Consider the following 10,819-nt stretch of genomic DNA (forward strand, 5'->3'; position numbering starts at 1 on the left):
ACTGCTCCTCCTCACTGCTCCTCACACCTCCTTTGTCCAAAGTGTTCCCATCATGACATAGATCTCAAAAGTTAAGGAGAAGGAGAAGGATGAGAAGGAAGGAGGTATTTATTTGCCAATAAGATTGAGATTGAGCCAAAGTTACCAAGGTGTGGTGGCAATTGAGCACTAAAATGAAGGTGTATGAAACAAAAGAGCTTCATGCATTACAATGTGTACTTTATTCCTCAAATGGATTAGGTCAAGTTCATTTAGGTTATGGTTAGAAGCCAATGGGCCAAACATCTTTAAAAGAAAAGAAAAATAATTAGAAACAGGTAGAATGGTAAAGGTTTGGGCCATGAAGGGTTGAAGAAATTAGGACTGCAAACACTTCCTTGAGGGCAGCACAACCAGTAAAACACTGTTGAGAAAAACATCGGGAAAATACCTGATCTGATTTTACTGATACAATATTTTTCCAATTGTTGGAGATCTAATAAAGTTAGTTTTTACCATAATAATACAACATTGGTCAATACCTTTCTACAATATTATTTGATATATATTATAAGGACTTGTGTTTGTATTTCCTGTATAAAGCTCAAGCCAGATCTGGAAGAAGATTCACAAATATTTTTTCTCTTTTTAAATAACATGGTTCGAAGCCAATGGGCAAAACGGAAAAAAAAAATGGAAACAGGTAAAATGGTAAAGGTTTGGGCTATGAAGGGTTGAAGAAATTAGGACCGCAAACACTTCCTTGAGGGCAGCACAACCAGTAAAACACATTAGATTGCTTTTGAGAAAAAATCGGCAAAATACCTGATCTAATCTAATTTGCAGGATTACTGAAACTTGCAAGCGAAGCTCTGCTTTTGGAATAGAATAAAACATATCAGAAAGGAAAACATATTAATTTGACTTTATGACTTTAGTTCCAGACTCTTTGCCTGCCTCACCCGGGCCCGTAGAATCATCACTTAGCCTCCATCATCGGTCTCCAGAACACAACCTGATCTCAAATGTCCGTTTTTTGAAAATGCCAAAATCAGCAAGTGCTCTGTGGGATCGAGTGACTTTCCCCGCTCCAGCCGCAGGTCGTCTTCTCTCCTTCTGCTGGATGATGCGCCGTGGCAGGACTTTTTTTGGGGGGTAATTGGAGAAGATTTGGAACGGCGACAAGAATGGCATGAGGCGGACAGTGTTGCGGGTGGATATATTTCCAGTTGTATCAAAGAGGGGAGCAGGCGGGTGGCATTGTGCGCCGTCCCTGGGAAAGGTGTGTAATAGGACTCCTGGTGTTAGGGGCAAAGTGTCGGCAGCATAAAGGTGCAGGGAGGGCTTTGTTTGCGCTGATTTGGATAATGGACACACACATACATCACCATGAGCTCATGCGCCGTGCCGGGTGAAGCGGGTCTGTCAGACGCTGTTGGACTGTGTGGGAGAGAGTTATTGTATTGTGTTGTGCATGTGTTTTTGTAATGATTTCTTCCTTTGGTTGAACATGTGGTAAATGTTGATCACCAGTCACGTGGCAGTTTGAGATGAAAAGTTGAAAAATGTTCATATCAATCCATCAAACATGCATCATATGTGCAATTCATGTGCAATTCATGTGCAATTCATGTGCAATTCATGTGCAATTACTGTGCAATTACTGTCGTGATCACATGCAATGGTATTTGTTTATTTATTTTATCTTTATTATTTTTCCCCTCCATCCCTTGTTGGGAAATGGGAGGTTTTTTCTATAGGAGTTTTTGTTTATAAGAGATCTTCTACTGAGTGTGGACAATAAAGGATTATCTTATTATCTTCCATCCATCCATCCATCCATTTTCTACCGCTTGTTCCCTTTCGGGGTCGCGGGTGACTGGAGCCTATCCCAGTGACTTCGGGCCTTAGGCGGGGTACATCCTGGACAGTGGCCAACTTGTCACAGATCTTATTATCTTATCTTATCTTAATTATTGTGTAAATTAGACAAGCTTTGGCCCTTTTTATGGCATTAGCCCCACGTTTGTCACATTATTAAACTTCACCAATCTGCCGGAGGGGTTTATTATCATTTTTAAAATGAAATCTTAAGCAAAATATTATTTTTTAAAAAACCTTATATATTAGAATAAGAAATATTAAAAAGCTGAGATTCCAACTCATGACGCTGAGGCAGCAGAGCTTTAACCACATGACCACCAGGCAGCGTTCTGCACTGAGCACCCAAGTCTTTCTCCTTCCAAGGCGTCTTCCAAGGCGCTCTCCCAAGGCGTCTCCCAAGTGTCCTCTAAGGTATTTTCGCAAGGCATTCTCACGATGCGTTTTCCAAAGTTGCCCTCCCAAGGCATTCTTCCAAGATGTTCTCCTAAGACGTTCTAAATTAATGAATATTTGGCATATATGAATATATATTTCTGTAAGACATTTCCCATATCACAGATTGAGTTAGAGCTCCATCATCTGGCAGCAGAGGGAATTACACAGGGGAGATATACAAACTTTGCTTGCCTTGGATATGCTAATGTAGCATACAGTAATGAATGTTACTTCACAGGATTCAGCGAGCTAGCGTGAATGTCGCTAAGTTAAACTCTCGGCATGTTTTTGATGAGGGTTCAATGTTAGAACGTTGTAAAATCTCAACTAAGTACATTTTGCATCATATGTGCCCTTTAACATGAAAGGAAAAATCAAACGTTCAAACCCTATTTATTGTACACATATTGTGTCGCAGCAAACAAAGCGTTACAAGCAGCCGTGCTCTTTACTGTAACCGAAGAGGCGGCCGGTCCCACTGCCTTTACCAAAAGCATGAGATCATCACAAGTGAAAGTATCATATGTTTCTTGAACATTCTGTGTTGCCACATAATCCTTCCCCAGGAACAAACAGCACAGCTTTTATGTGCCTCTGTCTGCAGGGGCCGCACTGCTCACAATCAGATCGCCTCGTGGATAGGAAACTCTGTCTCCTTCATGTCCCGTCGCACGGACCCACTGTTGCCACGGACACTTCCCTGGGCCGTCACCAACAAGGCAAGGTTCAGGGGTGGTCCAGTTTGACCCGAGCAGAAGACATCTGATAAACTGTGACTCAATACAAGTCAAAGTAGCTGATTTGGACCAGTACTTAGTAAATGTACTGAAGGATTTCTGTTTACCATTAGATGAAAAATGAAACTGTGGAAACATCTGTTGCAATCTCTTAAGTCTCTTAAGTCTCTTAAGTCATGTGTCCACTGCAGTGGAAGGTTCAGAGGGAAAATCTTGACTCATGGTTCAAAAATGAGGGTCATATGTCTCATCATATGTCTCATCATATGTCTCATCATATGTCTCATCATATGTCTCATCATATGTCTCATCATATGTCTCATCATATGTCTCATCATATGTCTCATCATATGTCTCATGAGACAGGGACAAAGCTGAAACTTAGAGCTCTGACATTTTGGAATCGTGGTATTCACGACAAATCTCTGTCAAACATGTGACCACAGCAAACACAAACAAGTGATCAGCACAAACATGTGACCACAACAAACACAAACATATGACCAGCACAAACATGTGACCACAGCAAACACAAACAAGTGATCAGCACAAACATGTGACCACAACAAACACAAACATGTGACCAACACAAACATGTGACCACAGCAAACACAAACAAGTGATCAGCACAAACATGTGACCACAACAAACACAAACATGTGACCAGCACAAACATGTGACCACAGCAAACACAAACAAGTGATCAGCACAAACATGTGACCACAACAAACACAAACATATGACCAGCACAAACATGTGACCACAGCAAACACAAACAAGTGATCAGCACAAACATGTGACCACAACAAACACAAACATGTGACCAGCACAAACATGTGACCACAGCAAACACAAACAAGTGATCAGCACAAACATGTGACCACGGCAAACACAAACAAGTGATCAGCACAAACATGTGACCACAACAAACACAAACATGTGACCAGCACAAACATGTGACCACAGCAAACACAAACAAGTGATCAGCACAAACATGTGACCACAACAAACACAAACATGTGACCAGCACAAACATGTGACCACAGCAAACACAAACAAGTGATCAGCACAAACATGTGACCACAACAAACACAAACATATGACCAGCACAAACATGTGACCACAGCAAACACAAACAAGTGATCAGCACAAACATGTGACCACAACAAACACAAACATATGACCAGCACAAACATGTGACCACAGCAAACACAAACAAGTGATCAGCACAAACATGTGACCACAACAAACACAAACATATGACCAGCACAAACATGTGACCACAGCAAACACAAACAAGTGATCAGCACAAACATGTGACCACGGCAAACACAAACAAGTGATCAGCACAAACATGTGACCACAACAAACACAAACATATGACCAGCACAAACATGTGACCACAGCAAACACAAACAAGTGATCAGCACAAACATGTGACCACAACAAACACAAACATGTGACCAGCACAAACATGTGACCACAGCAAACACAAACAAGTGATCAGCACAAACATGTGACCACAACAAACACAAACATATGACCAGCACAAACATGTGACCACAGCAAACACAAACAAGTGATCAGCACAAACATGTGACCACAACAAACACAAACATATGACCAGCACAAACATGTGACCACAGCAAACACAAACAAGTGATCAGCACAAACATGTGACCACAACAAACACAAACATATGACCAGCACAAACATGTGACCACAGCAAACACAAACAAGTGATCAGCACAAACATGTGACCACAGCAAACACAAACAAGTGATCAGCACAAACATGTGACCACGGCAAACACAAACAAGTGATCAGCACAAACATGTGACCACAACAAACACAAACAAGTGATCAGCACAAACATGTGACCACAACAAACACAAACATGTGATCAGCCCAAACATGTGACCACAACAAACTCAAACATGTGATCAGCACAAACATGTGACCACAGCAAACACAAACATGTGACCAGCACAAACATGTGACCACAGCAAACACAAACATGTGACCAGCACAAATATGTGACCACAACAAACACAAACATGTGACCACAGCAAACACAAACATGTGTTCATGGCAAACACAAACATGTGACCAGCACAAACATGTGACCAGCACAAACATGTGACCAGCACAAACATGTGACCACAGCAAACACAAACATGTGAGCAGCACAAACATGTGACCACAGCAAACACAAACATGTTACCCGCACAAACATGTGACCAGCACAAACATGTGACCACAGCAAACACAAACATGTGACCAGCAGAAAACATGTGACCACAGCAAACACAAACATGTGACCACAGTAAACACAAATATGTGACCAGCAGAAAACATGTGACCACAGCAAACACAAACATGTGACCACAGTAAACACAAATATGTGACCAGCACAAACATGTGATCACAGCAAACACAAACATGTGATCAGTGTAAACACAAACATGTGACCAGTGTAAACACAAACATGTGATCAGTGTAAACACAAACATGTGACCAGTGTAAACACAAACATGTGATCAGTGTAAACACAAACATGTGACCACAGCAAACATAAACATGTGACCAGCAGTAAACACAAACATGTGACCAGTGTAAACACATACATGTGACCAGTGTAAACACATACATGTGACCAGTGTAAACACATACATGTGACCAGTGTAAACACATACATGTGACCAGTGTAAACACATACATGTGACCAGCAGTAAACACAAACATGTGACCAGCAGTAAACACACACAAACATATTAGCTCAGACAAACACGATGATCAGACACAGTTTGCGTGTCTTCAGTTACGACTTTAAATGTCTCGTAGTGTGGCGTCCATAAATCTTTTAAGACTAAAACAACTGCAGTTTACACCGGCTTTAAGTGGAATAGTGAAGTCAACAGTCATGGTCACGGTTCATAGATGATACACAAACACAAGCCCACTCTTGCTCCCTGAAATAACACACTAAAGCGACTAGAATTATTGGATCAATATCCCAATAATTACAGATGACCTACATTCAAACCAGACCAAACAGAGGGGGCAGCTCACTTTCAAAGAGAAGTCTTTAATGAGATCATTATTCCTGTTGAGTATTTACCACAATGAGAGCACTAACATGAGGACGAATTACCCGGTTATGATCAGGTGTCTTAAGTATCCTGGTTGTGTGAGTCCGTGTAAACACCATATCCTGATCGCGATAGCCCGGTTATGACAGTATCCCGGTTATGACAGTATCCCGGTTATGACAGTATCCTGGTTATGACAGTATCCCTGTTATGACAGTATCCCTGTTATGACAGTATCCTGGTTATGACAGTATCCTGGTTATGACAGTATCCTGGTTATGACAGTATCCTGGTTATGACAGTATCCTGGTTATGACAGTATCCTGGTTATGACAGTATCCTGGTTATGACAGTATCCTGGTTATGACAGTATCCTGGTTATGACAGTATCCCGGTTATGACAGTATCCCGGTTATGACAGTATCCCGGTTATGACAGTATCCCGGTTATGACAGTATCCCGGTTATGACAGTATCCCGGTTATGACAGTATCCCGGTTATGACAGTATCCTGGTTATGACAGTATCCTGGTTATGACAGTATCCTGGTTATGACAGTTCCTGGTTATGACAGTATCCAGGTTATGACAGTATCCAGGTTATGACAGTATCCTGGTTATGACAGTATCCTGGTTATGACAGTATCCTGGTTATGACAGTATCCTGGTTATGACAGTATCCTGGTTATGACAGTATCCTGGTTATGACAGTATCCTGGTTATGACAGTATCCTGGTTATGACAGTATCCTGGTTATGACAGTATCCTGGTTATGACAGTATCCTGGTTATGACAGTTCCTGGTTATGACAGTATCCAGGTTATGACAGTATCCAGGTTATGACAGTATCCCGGTTATGACAGTATCCTGGTTATGACAGTATCCAGGTTATGACAGTATCCTGGTTATGACAGTATCCTGGTTATGACAGTATCCTGGTTATGACAGTATCCTGGTTATGACAGTATCCTGGTTATGACAGTATCCAGGTTATGACAGTATCCTGGTTATGACAGTATCCTGGTTATGACAGTATCCCGGTTATGACAGTATCCTGGTTATGACAGTATCCCGGTTATGACAGTATCCTGGTTATGACAGTATCCTGGTTATGACAGTATCCCGGTTATGACAGTATCCTGGTTATGACAGTATCCAGGTTATGACAGTATCCTGGTTATGACAGTATCCTGGTTATGACAGTATCCTGGTTATGACAGTATCCAGGTTATGACAGTATCCTGGTAATGACAGTATCCTGGTTATGACAGTATCCCGGTTATGACAGTATCCTGGTTATGACAGTATCCCGGTTATGACAGTATCCTGGTTATGACAGTATCCTGGTTATGACAGTATCCTGGTTATGACAGTATCCTGGTTATGACAGTATCCCGGTTATGACAGTATCCAGGTTATGACAGTATCCTGGTTATGACAGTATCCTGGTTATGACAGTATCCTGGTTATGACAGTATCCTGGTTATGACAGTATCCAGGTTATGACAGTATCCTGGTTATGACAGTATCCTGGTTATGACAGTATCCTGGTTATGACAGTATCCTGGTTATGACAGTATCCTGGTTATGACAGTATCCTGGTTACGAGGAATCCTGATCTCTCACACTGCTGCTGTACTGAGCATGTGCAAACTCAACACACGCATTGGGCAGGAGCAGATCATTTCTCAAAAGGACTCAAACTTCAGCTTTATATTTGTATTATTTTTTTATCATCATATATAATCTAAGTTGTCTATGGTACAAAACAGCATTTTTAACAGCGACTGAACTGACGCTGTGGGACTCAGACTCTACAGCCTCGTACAGGCTTTGAATGTATCTCGTCCCTGCGAGCTAATACCGCGCGCCAAAAAGCCATAAGTTAGCAAAGTTGCTAACATGTTTAGCTCCTTGCCATATCTGTGCCATTGTTGCCATAGTTGCCAACATTCAGACGCTGCATGTAAACAGGGATATGAGTGTTCAGCTCATGCACATCACCAGAACACTGTCAAAACTGGCATACAGACATATAATGACAGAAATAAAGTAAGATAGAGCTTAAAATGCATTTGAAAATAAACTGAGGATGGATGTTTGTTGTTGTCTGAAGCTCTCTGATCTGTTGAGCCCGTAAAGAGCTTGTAAACTCTTTGTTTCCTGTGACATGCTGGTGTTCGGCAGATGAACTGTGACTGCACTGCAGCGGTTCTCAATGGGCCGGTGAGCCTACAGCTTTTGTGAGTGAAGGACAAACAGGTGTGTCTGTGAACCTTTCACATATAGACAGACACCAGCAGCTTTCAGTGCTTCAGGCCTGGGGACACTCTGATAAATGCACCTTTGTATGCCTCCAGTTTGGCTTTTTACTTAATATGTTTGCAGACTGTGAGTTTCTGCTGCTGTTCTGATGTGGTTTCCATTCTCTCTTTGATGTATAGAAGAACAGAACGCTGCCACCTTGGAAGATTCATAGTATAGGAAGATTAACACTACAGGCCTTTTGTGCAGGGCTATAACCTCAGTAATGGCAGCGTGTTTGCTAGTGACTAATTGCAGCGTATTTTTCATGGAATGGTAACCACATGGCTTCCTGCCTGCATCAAACTCCAGTTCCAATTTATGTTACATGCATGACTTTGGAGAGGTCATGCTTATCCTACATGAGCTGAGGTGGAGCAGGTCTCCACTGCTGTTGACATAAGTGAAAACTTAAGGCTTGAAGCATCAACTGAGTTTAAACCAACACTGAATATGAAACGTTTGTAAAACCGGGTTGTAATTCCAGTTGTTGTTGGACACACTTCAAAGAGTTGAAGCTACAGCTCAAATAAAGTCAGGAATCATATGCTCAAACAGCCGTTTTCTCCCCCTGAAGGACGTGTAACAGGATAAAACAGCATAACATCATTGACTCTCATGTCTTTGGAGTCATGTGTGTGATCTTCTGCACAATATACAAGACGACTGTGAAGGAGTCCAAAGTGGTACAGGCTGTAGTTTATGACAGTGTTGTCCAGGCCAACGGACCAGCCTGATCTGCGTTTGTCTGTTGCTGATCGTATCCATGGTTACACATGTCTTCACAGTATTAGTACATGTTGTATTCATGGTTTTAGCAGGAATAAGATGAATCTTTGTTCTAATTCTGCTAGACAGAAAAGTAAATGTGCCAGAGTGAATTGATCTGGACACTCTCCTGACCCGGCCTTCACTGGACCAGGTTGTGGTGGGTTTAACCCTCTCATGCCCGGCCAGTCCTCTTATGTTAGTGTTTCAAACATGACTCATGACTCCAGCAGTGATGAAAACTCACACACAAATGTGGTGAGATGTCATCAGCTGTCATGGGTGAAGTGACATTAAGACTTTGTTGAGAACGACCCCTCCACAAAGCTGCTGACAGTAGTTCCCTGTGTATGTCTGAAAGCTCTGGACTGTTCACATTCCATCAGCTTGTTGTGATGCTGCTCTTTGGATCTCCACCACAAAGAGGACAGCGCTCTTTACCCGCTGTAACACAAGTAAATAGGCCCTTGTCATCGCGCGCAGGTGATTCTATTCAGTGCGTGCCTCTGCTCTCAGCCCGAGCTTTCAGAGCCACAAAATCAACGGATACATGAGACAATGGAGCGTCTTAACATGTAGCCGCAGTTGGAACAGGCCCACTAGCCCCGAGCTACAGGTCTCCGCTTCACAATCAAACAAAGTACAGTGAGGCTGAAAAGAGAGTCTCATCACTGACTAATGCTGCTGTTGTTCTGCAGTTCCTGTTTGCTGTAAGACTGTCTGGGACGCCTGCAGCATTATGTCCAAACACCGCCTCGCAAACAATGTTCATTCAACTATTTTATTTCAGACAATGACAACAAATATGTATAAAAAAGACTGCACTTCAAAAGTGTCTTATACAAAAATAAATTACAATCAATTCAAACCCACATCTTAGCCCATATAATGTGTACATTTACAATAAGTCTATTGAGGAGCACTCTTTGTCATGAAGCTAACATTCACATTTGGAAACATAGAATAAGCATACATAATGAATATTAGATAATATCTATGAACTCTTTAACAGGAGTAATGACAATAAAGGATGATGACAATAAAAGATTAAAGCGTTTCACAAACAGACACATCACATACACATTCAGACTGGTGTAACTGAATATATTAGTCTTTTTGCACATTTATGATGGATTTATTTTACCTTTACTTTACCTTGAAAAACACTAAGAACAAATTCTTATGTACAATGTTGGCCTGGTTTATCCGTTCAGTAGAGTCATTTTGTGTGTATATGTGTGTATATCTCTTTACAACTTGGTGTAGGACGATCCTTTGGCCGTGATATCAAAAATAAAATCCCATTTCATCAATACTCAAAACTAAAATAACAGAAAATGAGAAATATAACAGTCTGAGAGCTGAGAACCTTTTCAGTGCTGAGCCTTGTCACGTGAAGCACAACATATTTATATAAAACTATGTGTTTGGCCTCGTGTTAGCTCAGTGACCCAGTGTGGTTTGTCTCTCTACGTAACACATACTGAGTTTGTTTGTCCAAAATGCATCAGCAGAAGTCTTAAGTCTTGTACCAAAAGAAACCACAACAAATATGATACATTTTTACACCAGTGAAAAAGAATCTTCAGGCTACACTGTCCATGTACCTCATAATGTACTTC

The sequence above is a fragment of the Eucyclogobius newberryi genome, unplaced genomic scaffold, assembly GCF_026437365.1.
Source record: "Eucyclogobius newberryi isolate DKJ021-1_F unplaced genomic scaffold, fEucNew1.0.hap1 SCAF_16, whole genome shotgun sequence".
Taxonomy (NCBI): domain Eukaryota; kingdom Metazoa; phylum Chordata; class Actinopteri; order Gobiiformes; family Gobiidae; genus Eucyclogobius; species Eucyclogobius newberryi.